At 42.5% G+C, this 17,325-nt stretch overlaps 1 protein-coding gene across 14 annotated transcripts in view; it reads right to left on the reverse strand.

Annotated features, from left to right (window-relative positions):
• Positions 1-17,325, reverse strand: part of MS4A6A (membrane spanning 4-domains A6A) — a 269,396-nt gene that overhangs the window by 43,481 nt on the left and 208,590 nt on the right. For 2 of the 14 annotated variants that reach the window (XM_078341131.1, XM_035262811.3), the window contains exons 1-2: positions 9,472-9,682; positions 21-59 (exon numbers count right to left, since the gene is read on the reverse strand). The exons of 10 other annotated variants lie outside the window; for them this stretch is intronic. The gene's annotated coding sequence lies outside the window, so the exon portion shown is untranslated. Of the gene's footprint in view, positions 1-20; positions 60-9,471; positions 9,683-17,325 lie in introns of those variants that run through there. 2 more of the 14 variants (XM_078341129.1, XM_035262810.3) reach the window with 1 other exon arrangement.

A 17,325-nucleotide genomic window follows, 5' to 3' on the forward strand; every position in this document is an offset into this window, starting at 1 on the left:
CCAAAATCACAGTAGCTCACCAGCAATGGATCCAAACCAATAAGAAATTCCTGATTTACCTGGAAAAGAGTTCAGGAGGTTAATTATTAAGCTAATCAGGGAGGCATCAGAGAAAGGCAAAGCCCAATACAAAAAAATCCAAAAAATGTTACAAGAAGTGAAGGGAGAAATATTTAATGAAATAGATAGCATAAATTAAAAAAAAATCAAAACTTCAGTAAACACTAAATGCACTTATAGAAATGCAAAATGTTCTGGAAAGTCTCAGCAATAGAACTGAACAAATAGAAGAAAGAAATTCAGAGCTTGAAGACAAGGTCTTCGAATTAACCCAATCAAACAAAGACTAGAAAAAGAGAAAGACTAAGAAAATATTAACAAGCCTCCAAGAAGTCTGGGATTCTGTTAAATGACCAAACCTAAGAATAATTAGCATTCCTGAGAAAGAAGAGAAATATAAAAGTTTGAAACATATTTGGAAAACTTCCCTGGCCTGGCTAGAGACCTATCTTCCAAATACAAGAAGCACAAAGAAGACCTAGGAAATTCATCACTGGGAAATTAGGCACATTGTCATCAGATTATCTAAAGTTAAGATGAAGGAAAGAATCTTAAGAGCTGTGAGACAGAACCACCAGGTAACCTATAAAGGAGAACCTATCAGATTAACAGCAGATTTCTCAGCAGAAACCTACAAGCTGGCAGGGATTGGGGCCCAATCTTCAGCCTCCTCAAACAAAACAATTATCAGCCAAGATTTTTGTATCCAGTGAAACTAACCAGCATATCAGAAAGAGATATGCAGTCTTTTTCAGACAAACAAACAAACAAATGCTGAGAAAATTCACCATTACCAAGCCCCCACTACAAGAACTGCTAAAAGAAGCTCTAAATCTTGAAAACACATCCTGGAAAACACATCAAAACAGAACCTCTTTAAAGCATAAATCTCACAGGACCTATAAAATAAAAATACAATTTAAAAAACAAAAAACCAAGGTACACAGGCAAATAGTATGATGAATGGAATGGCACCTCACATCACAATACTAAAACATTGAATGTAACTGGCCTTATAGAATGCTCCACTTAAAAAATACAGAACTGTAGAATGGATAAGAATTCACCAACTAACTATCTGCTGCCTTGAAGAAACTCACCTAACACCTAAGGATTCATATAAACTTAAAGTAAAGATATGGAAAAGGGCATTTCATGTATATGGACACCAAAAGTGAGCAGAAGTAATTATTCTCTTATCAGATGTAACCAACTTTAAAGCAACAGCAGTTAAAAAAGACAAAGAGGGACATTACATATTGGTAAAAGGCCTTGTCCAACAGGAAACTATCACAATCTTAAACATATATGCACCTAACACTGGAACTTCCAAATGTATAAAGCAATTACTAATTGACCTAAGAAATGAGACAGACAGCAACACAATAAGAGTTGGGAACTTCAATACTCCACTAACAACACTAAACAGGTCATCAAGACAGAAAGCCAACAAAGAAACAACGGATTTAAACTATACCTTGGAACAAATGAACTCTACAGGTATATACAGAACATTTCATCCAGCAACTGCAGAATATATACTCTATTCAACAGTGCATGAAACTTTCTCCAAGATCGACTATATGATAGGCCACAAAATGAGCCTCAATAAATTTAAGAAAATTGAAATTATATCAAGCACTCTCTCAGATCACAGAGGAATAAAACTGCAGATCAACTCCAAAAGGAACTTTCAAAACCATGCAAATATGTGGAAATTAAATAACTTGTTCCTGAATGAGCATTGGGTCAAAAACAAAATCAAGATGGAAATTAAAAAATTCTTCAAGCTGAATGACTATCAAAATCTCTGGGATATAGCAAAGGTGATGCTGAAAGGAAAGTTCATAGGTCCAAATACCTACATCAAAAAGACGGAAAAAAGCACAAACTGACAATCTTAGGTCATACCTCATAGAATTAGAGGAACAAGAACAAACTAAACACAAACTCAGCAGAAGAAAGGAAATGACCAAGATTAGAGCAGAACTAAATAAAACTGAAACAAAAAAGATAAATAAAACAAAAACTGATTTTTGAAAAGATAAGTAAAATTAGCAAGATTAACCAAGAAAAGGGAGAAAATCCAAATAACCTCAATAAGAAATAGAATAGGAGATATTACAATGGACACCACAGAAATACAAAACATCATTCAAGGCTACTTTGAACACCTTTATGCACATACACTAGAAAACCTAGATGAGATAGATAAATTCCTGGAAAGATACAACCTTCCTCGCTTAAATCAGGAAGAATTAGATACCCTGAACAGATCAATAAAAGCAGTGAGATTAAAATAGTAATTTTAGTTACCAACAAAAAAAGTTCAGGACCAGATGGATTCACAGCAAAATTCTATCACACAATCAAACAATAATTGGTACCAATCTTATTGACACTATTCCACAAGATAGAGAAAGAGGAAATCATCCCTAATTTATTCTATGAATGCAGCATCATCCTAATACCAAAACCAGGAAAGGGCATAATAAAAACGAAACAAAACAAAAAACCAAAAAACTACAGACCAATATTCCTGATGAACAGGGATGCTAAAATCCTTAACAAAATATTAGTTAACCAAATCCACCAACAGATCAAAAAGATAATCCAGCATGATCCAGTGGGTTTCATACCAGGGATGTAGGAATCATTTAACATATTCAAGTCAATAAACGTGATACATCACATAAACAGAATTAAAAGCAAAAGTCACATGATCATCTCAATAGATGCAGAAAACACACTCAACAAAATCCAGCATCACTTTTTGATTATGACTCTCAGCAAGACCAGTATACCAGGAACATACCTCAGTGTAATAAAAACCATTCATGACAAACCCACAGCCAACATAATACTAAATGAGGAAAAGTTGAAAGCATTTCCGTTGAGAACTGGAACAATATAAGGATGACCACTCTCATTATTCCTTTTTAACACATTATTGCCAGTCAGAGCAACCAGACAAGAGAAAAAAATAAAGGGCATCCAAATTAGTAAAGAGAAAGTCAAACTGTCACTATCTCTTGGTGATATGATCATTTACCACAAAAACCCTAAAGACTCCTCCAGAAAGCTCCGAACTGATAAGAGAATTCAGCCAAATTTCTGGATACAAAATTAATGTACACTAATCAGTAGCTCTTATGTACATCAACAGTGACCAAGAGGAAGATCATATTAAGAACTCAACCCTTATTACAATAGTTGCACAAAAATAAAATACTTGGGAGTATACCTAACCAGGGAGGCAAAAGACTGCTACAAGGAAAACTACAAAACATTACTGAAAGAAATCATAGATGACACAAACAAATGGAAACACATCCCATGCTCATGGATGGATAGAATCAATATTGTGAAAATGACCATACTGCCCAAAGCAATCTATAAATTCAATGCAAATCCCATCAAAATACCACCATCAGTCTTCATAGAATTAGAAAAAACAATTCTAAAATTTATATGGATCCAAAAAAGAGCCTGCATAGCCAAAGCAAGACTAAGCAAAAAGAACCAATCTAGAGGCATCACATTACCTAATTTCAAACTATACTATAAACCCACAGTCACCAAAACAGTATGGTACTGGTATAAAAATAGGAACATGAATCAGTGAAACTGAATAGAGAACCCAGAAACAAACCCAAGGCAAGACTAAGCAAAAAGAACAAATCTAGAGGCATTATATTACCTAATTTTAAACTATACTATAAAGGCATAGTCATAGTCACCAAAACAGCATGGCACTGGTATAAAAACAGACACATAGATCAGTGAAACAGAATAGAGAACCCAAAAATAAACCCAAATACTTACAGTCAACTGAGTTTTGACAAAGCAAACAAAAAGTTTAGAATGGAGACACTTTCAACAATGGTGCTGGGATCATTGGCTAGCCACATGTAGAATAATGAAACTGGATCCTTATCTCTTATCTTATAAAAAAATCAACTCGAGATGGATTAAGGACTTAAATCTAAGACATGAAACTTAGAAAAATAAAAACTTATAAAAATTCTAGAAGATAACTGTAAGATTTATTTATTGCTGAGGTATAATGAAGAAACTGAGGCAAGTATAAGAAAGTTAATTTATTCAGCTTCCCGGGAGAGGTTCTGTGGTCCAGGGTGGGGCCAGAGAAGTCATGCCTGGCTGTTCAGGGCATGGGGTTTTATGGGGAGGGCAGGCAATTGATTGGCTACTGGGGAAACAAAGAGAAGGCATTTCTATTGGCTGTTGAGGAACAGGAAGTACATGGAGTTAAAGTAGGAAGTACATAAAACTAGTTGCCATTGGTGGGTGGGTGAAACCTTGGATACGCGGGCCTGCTGGGGGCATATGGGGCAGGCTGTTGCTGGGTAGGGTATGGTGGGGCTTCTTTAAAAAAATTTCTCTGCAGCATTTTTTAACAGCGAGCTGGAGGTTGGATGCATAATTTAGTGCTGAGTGTGGGATTGGGCATGGTATGCAGAGGTGGGTGCAGGGAAGCTATGCGGGGAAGCCAGATAATGAGCTCGGGTGATGACGCAGTTATCAGGTGCAGAGAGTGATGAATGTGTCTGTTTGACTCCTGGCAAGGCAACCGGCCTTACACATTCTGACCTTTTTGATGATATAGGATGCCATTTTTCTCTGGCTACTTCCTGCTGAACAGGGGCAGAGTAGGGGGCGTCAGTTGGCTGGTGCCTTGGTTGTGAGTCGGACAGAATGGTGAAGTAGCATTTGATTTATTGCTACCCTAGAAATTTCTTTTATGTGAGTTTGTAAAAACTTGAGAAAGAAAGGGGCTAGCATTAGTAAAAGACAAATTACAATAATGGGAGTGATGATAGGGGTTACCCAGGTAAGTACAGGGGATTGCCACCAGTTAAGAGAAGAGGCTGGTGCACTTTCTTTTCTTTGGAGGTCTTCTTGAAGACGATAGAGAGTGTTGACATTTTCTTCCACTAGACTGGTTTCATTAATGTAATAACAACATTGTTCTTGGAGAAACAAGCAGGTCCCTCCTTTTTCTGCTGTTAACAGGTCTAGGGCCTGTCGATTTTGGAGAGTTACTTTAGCCAGTGATGTGATTTGTCACTGGAGGGATGCCAGAGAGGCAGCCTATGCCTCAATGGCTACCCGGAGTTTGTTCTCTAGTTGTGCGGCTGAGGTGACACTGTAGCCCAGGGCACCACTCCTTATTCTAGCTGCTGTTAGAGAAGATGCTAAGGAGAGGCTAACTACTAGTGGGAGGAAGACTGCTCGTTTACTCCGGTGGTTTGCAGATGGAGTGACCAGGGATAAGAACTCAGCTTGTCTATATACTTCTAACTGTGGGACCAAGGTGGCTGGCACACAAGGGAAGGGAAGAGAGGTATTTATAACTTTGGTTAGAGTTGCATTGCCCTAAAAGTACCCCCCTGGAGGTGTATAGAGGGTGGAGGTAACTTTTACTGTAATATTGCAGTTGAAGTTATTGATGGTCCTGTAGCAGAGAGAGAGACTGTGAAAGTGTACTTTAAACAGGGGGATGTCTGTTAAGTGGGGGTTAGGCTTCCCTGTAGGCAATCGTGACAGGTTGAACCTGGTCTGGAGGGGAACTGCAGCAAAGGGGGGGTTGTTGAGGGAGGCACATAAAAAGCAGTTGGTGAAATTTGTGGATTTGGCTAAATTTAACATGTTGATACCTTGTTGGACTAAAGTTAGCCAGGAGAAAGGTTGGGAGGTGTTCTTTAGGGGTTTTAAATGGTTAGTTAAGGTGGCTTCATTTTGTAGGATGGTATAGTCTAAATAGGTTATTGAGGTGACTGACAGCTGTGCTTTAGAGGGGGCTACCTGGTACTCCCGAGACCTAAGAAAATTAAGGGGGATAGCAGTATGTTGCTGCGACATGTAGAGGGAGGGGCTACAAAGTAACAGGTCATCTACGTACTGGAGAGGGAGACTGGGTTGAAGGGGGTAAGAACTGAGGTCAGTCGTTAATGCTTGTCTGAAAATGTGGGTGCTGTCCTTAAAGCCCTGGGGCAGGACTGTCCAGCTTAACTGTTGTGATGGGTTAGTGTCCCGATTGCTCTAGGTGAAGGCAAAGAGAAAGTAAGACTCTGGGTGAAGCGGAATGGTAAAAAAGGCGTCCTTCAGGTCTAGGACTGTAAAATGAGTGGTTGCGGAGGGAATGTTGGATAATAGGGTATAGGGGTTTGGGACCACTGGGTGGAGGGGTACTACCGCCTTACTGATAAGGTGTAGATCTTGGACTAGGTGGTAGTCACCAGATGGCTTTTGGACAGGTAAGATAGGAGTATTACAAGGGGAACTGGTGGGGATAAGGAGTCTTTGAGCAAAAGTCGAGTGATGATTGATTTTAGGCCTTGACAGTGGTTTTTTTGAGATGGGAAGCTGAGGATGGGAGGAAAAGTGGGTAGGGTTTTTGAGAAATATTTTAACTTGTGTGTGATGTGTGGCCACTACAGGCTTGGAGGTATTTTATACTGATGGGCTAACTACCTCAGGAGGGATAGGGGGTTGAGGTGAAGGGTCATGACTGGGTCTGTTACCAGTTTGGGTTAGTACTAGAAGATGGGTGGGGGATGAGGTTGGCTGTGAGGGGCCAATGAGTTGGAGGGTGGCCCCTAGAGTTTGGAGTATGTCCCATCCTAGTAGGGGAACTGGGCATGAAGGCATGATCAGGAAGGAGTGAGAGAATGGGTGCCCCTCAAGGTTACAGGCTAAGGGAGGAGTCTGGTTGGAGCAGGAGGGCTTTCTATAAATTCCCATAACTGACACCTGGGAAGGTGTGTTAGGTCCTGAGTAGGAAGGCAATACAGAATAGGTAGCCCCCATGTCTACTAAGAAGGAAATGGACTTACCCGCTACCTGTAGCATTGCTCTGGGCTCAGCAAGAGTGATAGGGATCTCTGAGTCTGGGCCACATCAGTCGTCCAGGAGGCCGAGGAGTTTAAATGAAGGGACTGCATCCTTCAGACCGGCCTGCCCCTCACATGGAGGTGTGGGAAGTGAGGCCCAGTGCCCCTCCTGGCTGCACTTGAAACAGGGCCCAGGTGGGACTTTTGAAGCAGTCTGGATGGGTCTAGAGAGTCCTGAGGGACCCTTTTGGGGGGTCTTTGACAGGCCCCTTACACCAGATGCTTGGTGAGTTGTTGGCCTTAGAGCCGCTACAAGAGCTTGGGCTTGGAGGCTCACTTGTTGCTGTAGCTGGGCCTGGCAGGTGGCCTCAGCCTTTTCCTCTCGGCCATTAAAAACTTTAAATGCCATGTTTACTAGGTCTCGTATGGGAGTCTGGGGGTCCTCCTCTGCCGTCTTTAGTTTTTTCTAATAGCTGGTGCTGACTGGGAAATAAAATGGGCCACTAGGAGGGTAGTCCCAGCTAAAGAGTCTGGATCTCCTCGGGTATGAAGGACCATAGCGTTAGTTAGCTGGTCTAGGAAGGCAGCTGGATTTTCAGTAGGACCCTGAGTTATTTCTTACAGTTTATCATAATTAACTACTTTTTGGGCTGCATCCTGCATGCCTGCTAGGAGGCACTGTAGCATCTGGTCTTGGCAGTGGTGGCCATTTTGGCCAGTTTGATAGTCCCAGTATCAGCTTCAGGGACTGCCACTGCATTCACTGGCATCTGCTGATCAGTGAGATGTACCTGATCAGCGTGTGCCTTGGCTGCCATGAGGATGCGGTTATGTTCATCAGGAGTAAGGGTAGAGGACAGGATTACATAAGTGTCATGCCAGGTTAGGTCATATGCCTGAGTGAGGTACTGAAATTCCTTGATGTAAGCAGTAGGATTGGTGGAGAATGACCCTAAGTGTTTCTCAATGGTGGACAGATCAGTAAGGGAGAAGGGAACGTGTGCTGGGACAACACCTTCTGCTCCAGCCACCTCACGGAGAGGACAAAGGAGGGAGTTATCGTCACTGGGAGTGCTGTGCGAGCGAGTGTGAGCACTAACAGGAGAGGCCATGCTAGAACTTGGAAGAGGAGGAGCAGGAGGGGCTTGGGGGTCCACGTATGGCGGGGGATTAGTGGGTCAAGTAGGGGGTAGGGAGAGTTTTTCAGGCAGATTGGGGTCAGAAAAAGAAGAGGAGGAGGTTGGTGAAGGGGCCGAGGGCAGTGGGGGGATGTTTTTTGCCAGGAGTACTTGGGCAGTACTGCAGGATGAGCAGAGGCTGGGGTAGGAACGGAGGTGCTAGAAAGCCCGAATATAGGGAACCTCTGCCCACTTGCTATTTCTTCAGCAGAAGTTGCCTAAATCTGTTAGAATGTTCAAGTCGAGGGTACCCCCAGGAGGCCACTTGGACTGGTTGTCTACAGGATACTGTGGCCAGGCCACAGAGGAGAGGAAGAGTAACCTTTTGTTTTTTTATAGAAAGACTCAGTTTGGGTAGATTTTGGACCAGGCATCCTAGTGGTGACTTGGGGTCTGGGTGGGATTCCTGATTACCCATATTTTATCCTTTTCAGTGGCCTAAGGGCAAGAAGTGGACACAGAAAGAAATTATACTTAACATGGGCAGAAAAGCTCCTTTCCTGGAGGAGGAGGCTGAGAGAACTTACAATGAGAAAGAAAATAAAAAGGGACAGGGCTAGAGCTATTTGCCACATGGTAGAGTTAGAGGAAGTGAAACTAGTGGAAGTGGGCAGTGGGGTTTCAGTGGTAGAAGAAAAATAGAAGGAAAAAGGAGAACAGAGTTATTTCTAGAGGCAGGAACTTAATGAAGTTTCCCTGAAGCCAGTGGTCTGCTACCCATTGTAGAATATCTGTTATCTCAAGGAAAGCAGGTCTGAACCACAGTATATCAGCTAGTAAGAGCCTAACAAAGTTGGTGAATATACAGCAGAGACAGGACTACATGTAGGATTGATGGACAAAGGGTGGGTGGAGGCCCACACAAGCCCCGTAGCTGTTAAGCTGTGGGACTACACATAGACTCACTCACTCACTCACACACTCGCTCGGTAATAGAGAGAGAGAGAGAGACTAAAAATACTTAGGTGGGAGCTGACCTGCCAAAGGGCAAGTTTGAGATTGAGAGCCAGAGGTCTGTTTTAGTCCTGGGCAGAGCCCAGGCTTGTGAACAGGGCTTCTTATCACCTAAACCTTAACCACTGCTGTGGAGATGATCAGAAGGGTGGCTCAGTGTCCTAGGCTGTCCCCCTGAACACTGGAGACTACGAGAGGGTTCAGGAAGGTGGGGACGTCTCCCTCAAATTCCTGGCCCTGAGAGACCCCTTGCAGGGAGAAGACAAGAGTGTAGAGACATCTCCACTACGCTCATGTCCTCAGAATGAGGCCGGGGCCCCAGGCCCATAGCAAGAGACGAGAGGAGTCCCTGATGCGGCCATGATTACAAGCAGGTAGTCCACAGAGCAGGCAGCAGGAAAAACTGTGGGCAACAGAAGTCTTACCTTGTGGCAGAGCAACTCCTGGTCTGGCCTCAGGTGGAGGAGTCAGTTCCCCCCCAGGAGGGGGTCTCACAACTCCTCCTGGGTTTTTGGCACCAAATGTAAGATTTATTTATTGCTGAGGTATAATGAGGAAACTGAGGCAAGTATAAGAAAGTTAATTTATTCAGCTTCCCGGGGAGGTTCTGTGGTCCAGGGTGGGGCCAGAGAAGTCGGGCCTGGCTGTTCAGGGCGTGGGGTTTTATGGGGAGGCAGGCAATTGATTGGCTACTGGGGAAACAAAGAGAAGGCATTTCTATTGGCTGTTGAGGAGCAGGAAGTACATGGAGTTAAAGTAGGAAGTACATGAAACTAGCTGCCATTGGTAGGTGGGTGGGACCTTGGGTACGCAGGCCTGCTGGGGTTGTACAGGGCAGGCTGTTGCTGGGTAGGATATGGTGGGGCTTCTTTAAAAGAATTTCTCTGCAGGGTTTTTAAACAGTGGGCTGGAGGTTGGATGCATAATTTAGTGCTGAGTGTGGGCTTGGGCATGGTATGCAGAGGTGGGTGTGGGGAAGCTATGGAGGGAAGCCAGATAATGAGCTCGGGTGATGACACAGTTATCAGCCGTGGAGAGTGATGAATGTGTCCGTTTGACTCCTGGAAAGGCAACTGGCCTTACAATAACATTGGAAAAACCCATCTAGACATTGGCTTAGGCAAGGATTTCATGACCAAGAACCAAAAAGCAAATGCAGTAAAAGTAAAGATAAATAGCTGGGACTTCATTAAACCAAAGAGCTTTTGCATGGCACAAGGAACAGTCAGCAGCGTAAACAGGCAACCCACAGAATGGGAGAAAATCTTTGCAATCTATACATCTGACAAAGGACTAATATCCAGAATCTACAACAAATTCAAACAAATTGGCAAGAAAAAAAAACAATCCCATTAAAAAGTGGACTAAAGACATGAGTAGACACTTCTCAAAAGAAGATATTCAAATGCCCAACAAAACATATGAAAAAATGCTCACCATCACTAATGTGAGAAAACATTTTAATGGTCCGTTTTCAGTGCATGATAGATATAGGTACTGGCAGCCAGCCTGCACATGTGACAAACCACATGACTCATGTACCTAGAAAGTCACGATAAGCAAACAGAATGTAGAGGAGGGGTCCGCCCATAACAGGGAATAAAGTGTCATTACTGGGAAACCAATACTTAAGCAAGAAAGGGATTGGGGTATAACTTTATAAGGGGATAATAAAACTTAGGCATGTTCAGGAAGACTGTAACCCCATAATAGTCAACCAATGAGGAACTGGGGGTGGAACTTACATGCTAGGATATAAATTGCCTGCTGCAACTGCCCCAGGTGTGCCTGCCTACCAGACACCTGGTTCTGCAAGACCACCATTAAATGTCTCATTGCTGCTGTTCCCATGTCTCTGAGTCCATTCCATGGGGCTGGGCAAGCAAGTGGGATATTTCTCAACTAATGATCAGAAAAATGCAAATCAAAACCACAATGTAATACCACCTTACTCCATCAAGAATGGCCATAATCAGAATATCAAAAAGCAGTAGTTGTTGACATGGACACGGTGATCAGGCAGCACTTTGACACTGCTGGTGGGAATGTAAACTAGTACAACCACTATGGAAAAGAGGGTAGAGATTCCTTAAAAAAATGAAAATAGAACTACCATTGGATCCAGCAACCCTACTACTATGTATCTATCCAGAGGAAAAGAAGTCATTATAGGAGAAAGATTCTTGCACATGCATGTTTATTTTATTTTTATTTATTCATGTGTTTATTATTTGAGGCAGAGTCTCCCTATGTAGCCCAGGATGGAGTGCAGTTGTGTGATCTCAGCTCACTGCAACCTCCACCTCCCGGCTTCAAGTGATTCTTCTGCTTCAGCCTCCCAAGTAGCCAGGATAACAGGCATATGCCACCACACCTAGCTAATTTTTTTGTGTTTTAGTAGAGGCAGAGTTTCAGCATGTTAGTCTGATTTCCTGACCTGTGATCTGCCTGCCTCAGCCTCCCAAGGTGCTGGGATAACAGGCATGAGCCACCATGCCTGGCTGCACACACATGTTTATAGCAGCACAGTTCTCAATTGCAAAATCGTGGAACCAACACAAATGCTCATGAATCAATGAGTGGATACTCAAAGGATTATAAATCATTCTATTATAAAGACACATGCACACATATATTCATAGCAGCACTGTTTACAATAGCAAAGACCTGGAATCAACCCAAATGCCCATTGACAATAGACTGGACAAGGAAAAGGCGGCACATATACACCATGGAATACTATGCAGCCATAAAAAATGACGAGTTCGGCTGGGTGCGGTGGCTCATGCCTGTAATCCCAGCATTTTGGGAGGCCGAGGCGGGTGGATCACGAGGTCAAGAGATCGAGACCATCCTGGTCAACATGGTGAAACCCCGTCTCTACTAAAAATACAAAAATTTAGCTGGGCACGGTGGCACGTGCCTGTAATCCCAGCTACTCGGGAGGCTGAGGCAGGAGAATTGCCTGAACCCAGGAGGCGGAGGTTGCGGTGAGCCGAGATCGCGCCATTGCACTCCAGCCTGGGTAACAAGAGCGAAACTCCATCTCCAAAAAAAAAAAAAAAAAAAAAAAAGAAAAAAAAAAAGGATTTGACATCAGAAACATTCTCCTAGCACTCGTGGCATGGCCTCAAAGATGTGTGGAAGGTGGTGCACAGTTTTGAGGAGTCCAGAAATCCAAACAGTTTCTCTTAGTACTTGCTCTGTAGTCCCAATTGCTGTCATCTCCCTCCCTCTTTCCATTATCCTCCCTACCCAGTTGTCTTCTCACAAAACTCCTAGCCCTGGATGAGCTTTTCCCAGGCCTTCAGAACCATCCCCACAAGTTCTCTCATCTTCAGTGTGCTTGTGAATTGTTGTTTTTGTTATTGTTGTTTTATTTCTTATACATGGCATTTTCCAGTCAGTTTCTTTTGGGCTGCCTTTCTGTACACTTAGAAATAATCGTCATCTTTATGTTACTCAGACCCTTCTTAGGACGCACATTAATCCTTATCATTCTGCAATTTAATTATTGTTAAGTCAATTGCATACGACACAGAACAGTTTACATGATTCACGTCCATGAAGTGTTTTAACATATGAAACCAAGGTGGGGTCAAATAAATGCCAGTGTTTTAAGTTATTATTAATATGTGTCTGTGCTACTGGTAAGGTGCTCTCTGTGGCACATTTCACTAGACAATTACAGCTCCTTTTGTGCCCTCTTCCTTTGGCATCTTCATTTCTAAGTTTCAATCTGCCGTAGATATGCGTGAAAGGAATATGCTTTATCTTGAAGCCAGGGAACTTAGGCTCTAATCCTGCATCCTGCACATCCTGGTCCTTTGACCAAGTGGCCTGAGGTTGAGCAGTGTCCTGAAAGGCCCTGGGTTACCCTCCTGTGAGTGTGTGACTCATGGGATGAACTCCGCCCTGAAAACACCACTTCCTTTTTTGTACTAGAACAGTGTTAAAGTCAATGAGACTCTCACTGAAAAGTTTCTCAAATAAAATACACACACGTGCAAGTGCATGCACACACACACACACACTTAGTTCTTATGATATAGAGATGCTGTGCTTAGGGCTGTGTCTAAGAGACTTGATTTACATCTTATAAAAATAGACATCAGAGTTAGAGACGTGGAAATCTTCCTACACTGAAATATGAGAAGATTGTGGCCCAGGGAAAGACAGTGATTCACATGAGTCATGAAGGTAATGAATGTATAACCCAGTTTTTCTTTTTTTTTTTAATTTATTTATTTTTTATTTTTTATTGGATTTTAGGTTTTGGGGTACATGAGCAGAGCATGCAAGACAGTTGCGTAGGTACGCACATGGCAGTGTGTTTTGCTTTGCTTCTCCCCTTCACCCACATTTGGCATTTCTCCCCAGGCTATCCCTCCCCACCTCCTCCTCCCTCTTTCACCACTCTTATTCAATATAGTACTGGAAGTTCTAACCCAGTTTTTCTTATTACCCCCTTCATTTTGACATTGAAGTGTCATATTCAATTGAACCACAAGAGGGAGGCAGTGGACAAGAAAAATGTGCTCTGAATGTCTGCTTAATCTGGTGTCTTCTGGGAGGACCTTATGAAAAGCTGACTCCCAGCTCTGGTCTTGTGTACTAGCTCTGGGTTTGTTCCCTTTTCTATTTCATATTCTCTGGGAATCTAGGGATACAGTAAATCATCCCTCTGACTCAGCTTTTTCATCTGCTAACTGTAGATATTATTTAGATATTATCCTTATATTGAAAGGTGTTTGTAAGGTTGGTTGAGAATGAATATTCAAAACATCACAAGCTGATTTTCAAGATAACGTTAAAGTGCTTTGATCTCAAATGGTGCTTCTTGTGCCATCCTAACTTTATACCACTTTTTTATCCACCCCTACCCCATTCTCTGCACTCTGAGTGAACTGAAAGATATAGTTTAGATTTTGTCTGATTGTTATTTACTCTAGTTCTTCTCCCTTCTCCTATCTTTCCCTACATTCTGGAAAATGTGAGCACATGCAGGATGCAGGAGGGTGTGGATAGAGCTGCAGGGAGAGGCTAAGACTACACCTTTCACCTGGTCTCATATTCTGAAAGATCTGGTTTATGAACAGGACAACCAGAGACATTGCCATGTCCTCCTCTCTGTTTTTTGGAACATGGCTCTTATTGCAGAAGATGAGAGTTTGGGAAGGCTTCAGGTGGCACCATCTGTGCCTAGCTTCTTCCCATCTTGGTGGAGCAGCCACTGGCCTCTCATATAGGAAATAACCTGAACCAGACCGACCATGTGAGCCTCCTGTGTAGTGTTGGATGTATAGATCACAAATGAAGAAAATATGTCAATGAGAGATTTTAGAATGACTCATATGGTTTCATGGATCTGAAATTGACTTTGAAGGTGAATGAGAATGAGCCAGCTTAGTCATTTCTAGTGAAGCTGACTGATGGGAATGAACCAAGCATTTATTTTCCAATGCCATACAGTAGGTCAGTGAAAGCTGGGTGGAGAGAGAATTAAAAAAAAAAAGTGAAACTAGGCATGGTGTCTCATGCCTATAATCCCAGCACTTTGGGAGGCTGAGGTGGGTGGATCACCTGATGTCAGGAGTTTGAGACCAGCCTGACTAACATGGAGAAACCTCATCCCTACTAAAAATACAAAAGTTAGCCAGATGTGGTGGTGTGTGCCTGTAATCCCAGCTACTCGGGAGGCTGAGGCAGGAAAATTGCTTGGACCTGGGAAGCGGAGGTTGTGGTGAGCCAAGATCACCCCATTGCACTCCAGCCTGGGCAACAAGAGTGAAACTCTTGTCTCAAAAAAAAAAAAAAAAGTAGAATAAAGTTAAGACTTCTGAACATTTCTCTAATACCCATTCTTATCATGGCTGGGCCATTACCATTTTTTGAGTGTTTGTTTTGTTTCTCTTTCCCTTTATTTTACACAGTATAGACCCTCACTGACTACTCCTTAGATTTTTTCTGTCCTGCCTCCCAGCGGAACTTTACTCACATTCCTTTTCATGCCAGTAACCCCCTGGTGTTGCTTGAGCACCTCCTAGGGTTCTTACTCTTTACTCAAAATGGATAATAGAGAAATTTTCTCAAAAGCAATTTAGGCAAAAAAATTTAATAATATTGATATATTTAAAAATTTAACAATATTGATATATTGTTAAATCGGGTGAACTATTATTCTCACCTCATAATGCTGAGATAGTGAGTGGAACCTGTGGGGGTTCAGCCAGGATGGTGAGAGAAATTATAAAGTTATAGGAAATAGTCACAAGCCTTCTTGGAAGACCAGGGTCGGGGGTTGCATAGTTTCAGTAAAAAAGGTCGGGCTAAAGGCAGCCTAATCCTCTTTTCCTTAATTATGCTTAGATAATTGTTTAGATCCTGTCTAAACAATTAGTTAATAGCAGAAAAGAAGATAATGAGGGAATGTGGAAGAGTTTATCTAAATAGCTTGTTTACTCATGTTGTCATAAAAGTAACCTTTAATCATTCACAGGCAAGATGGCTCTCTTGGGAGGGGGTCAGCAATGTTAATGACCTTTGTCATTTAATCTGTACTAAACAAATATAAACTTCACTGGCTGACAGAGGCAATGCTGCAGACTGAGGCAGTAGAGCCCTTTATTCATCCGTCATGCAAGCCAGGGTCTCTACAAGATGGACCATAGCAGGAACCAAGTATTTATTTTCTTGAACCTGAAAATACACATCTCTGGCAGTTATCTGGACCAACAACTGGTAAGAGCAGAGCTCTTGAGGTGAGCATGTTCCTGTGCTTCTGAGGAAGCTGGGTGTCTGGAGACACATTGAGACTGGGATAGGGAGAGGAGAAGGCAATGTTGTTGTCTAAGGTTTGTGGGGGGTGGAATTATAAAAGGACTTGAGGCTTATTAAGGACATAAGGTTTATTCTGAGTGAGATAGGAGGCATTGGATGATTTTAAGCAAAAGGAAGACAAGATATAACTTGCCTCTTAACGGGATCACTCTGGCTGCCTGTCATGGTAAGAAGAGACTGAAGGGAGGTGAGAAAAGATGTGGGGAGAATAGTGAGGAGACTCTGGCAGTTGTCCAAGAAAGAGGATGGTGGGTTGGGTTGTTGGGACATTCAAATCCTGGGAGGTGGGTGCCTACAATTCTCTTTCTTTCACTACCCATAGTCAGTCATTTTGAAGGCTCATGTATCAGTAAAGGTCTCCCCAAGAAACATAATTTGTCTTATGTGACCTATTTAAGGGCTTTTTATGAAGACATCACAGCATTTGGCATAGTTAAGGAACAAAGAAGAAAAGGGAGGGAACTACAGACAAGAAAAGCAGGAAGGGTTTGAAAGAGCCCATAGTATTATGGGAGACCAATAAAGAGCAGAAATCTTGTAGGAAAAGTTGCTTTGTGGTATAATTGTGGAAGAAGTAGCTACTTTCAGAGGCTGTGTCAATGCAGAGAGAACAGAAGAAGCAATGCTTTGTCCTTTCTCTCCTTAGAGCCTGTAATTCTCCAAACACGCCTGAATGGTTTGCTTTATAATCACAAATTTATAGTGGATTTGAGGATATTTTCCCAGAGTCACACAATTGGCAAATGACTGAATTGTCTTGAGGTCAGACCTGCTGATTCTTAGCCCTGTGGTCTTTCCATTACACGACATGGTCCCCCTCTGGAGAGAAACAATTACATGAGACTTGGCTTTGACTCACAGAGATAATGAATAGGGAAAGTTGGAAGTATAACTGGGTCAGAAGATATATTGTCTGCTCATTCCTGTTTTTCCCCTCCAAAGAGAAATAGGAGCTGGCAATGGATATAAACCATGGATTAAAATGTTTTCTTTTGCTGATAGTGTTCCATTGCTCTTCCTGATGCTTTATGCCATCTTTAAAAAAAACTTTTATATTACATCAAGGGTACAAGTATAGTTTTAAAATAAATAAACTGTACACCAGACCCCTGTGAGATGCAATCTGAAAGACAAGTGTAGGCACCAACCTTGCAGGATTTCGGTGAGCAGCAATGCTGCATCTCAACAACCCAACCCACCATCCTCTCTCTTTGACTACTGTCAGAGCCTCCTCACTATTCTCCCCTTGTCTTCCCTCATCTCCCTTCAGTCTGTTCTTATCATAGTAGGCAGCCAGAGTGACCCTGTTGAGACACAAGTCAGATCCTGTGTTCCTTTTGCTGAAAATCTTCCAGTGCCTCCTATTTCACTTAGAATAAACCTCAAGTCCTTAATAAGACCTAAAGTTCCTTTACAGTTCAGCTCCCAGGCACCTCAGA

Source organism: Callithrix jacchus, chromosome 10 (genome assembly GCF_049354715.1).
Source record: "Callithrix jacchus isolate 240 chromosome 10, calJac240_pri, whole genome shotgun sequence".
Classification (NCBI taxonomy): Eukaryota; Metazoa; Chordata; class Mammalia; order Primates; family Cebidae; genus Callithrix; species Callithrix jacchus.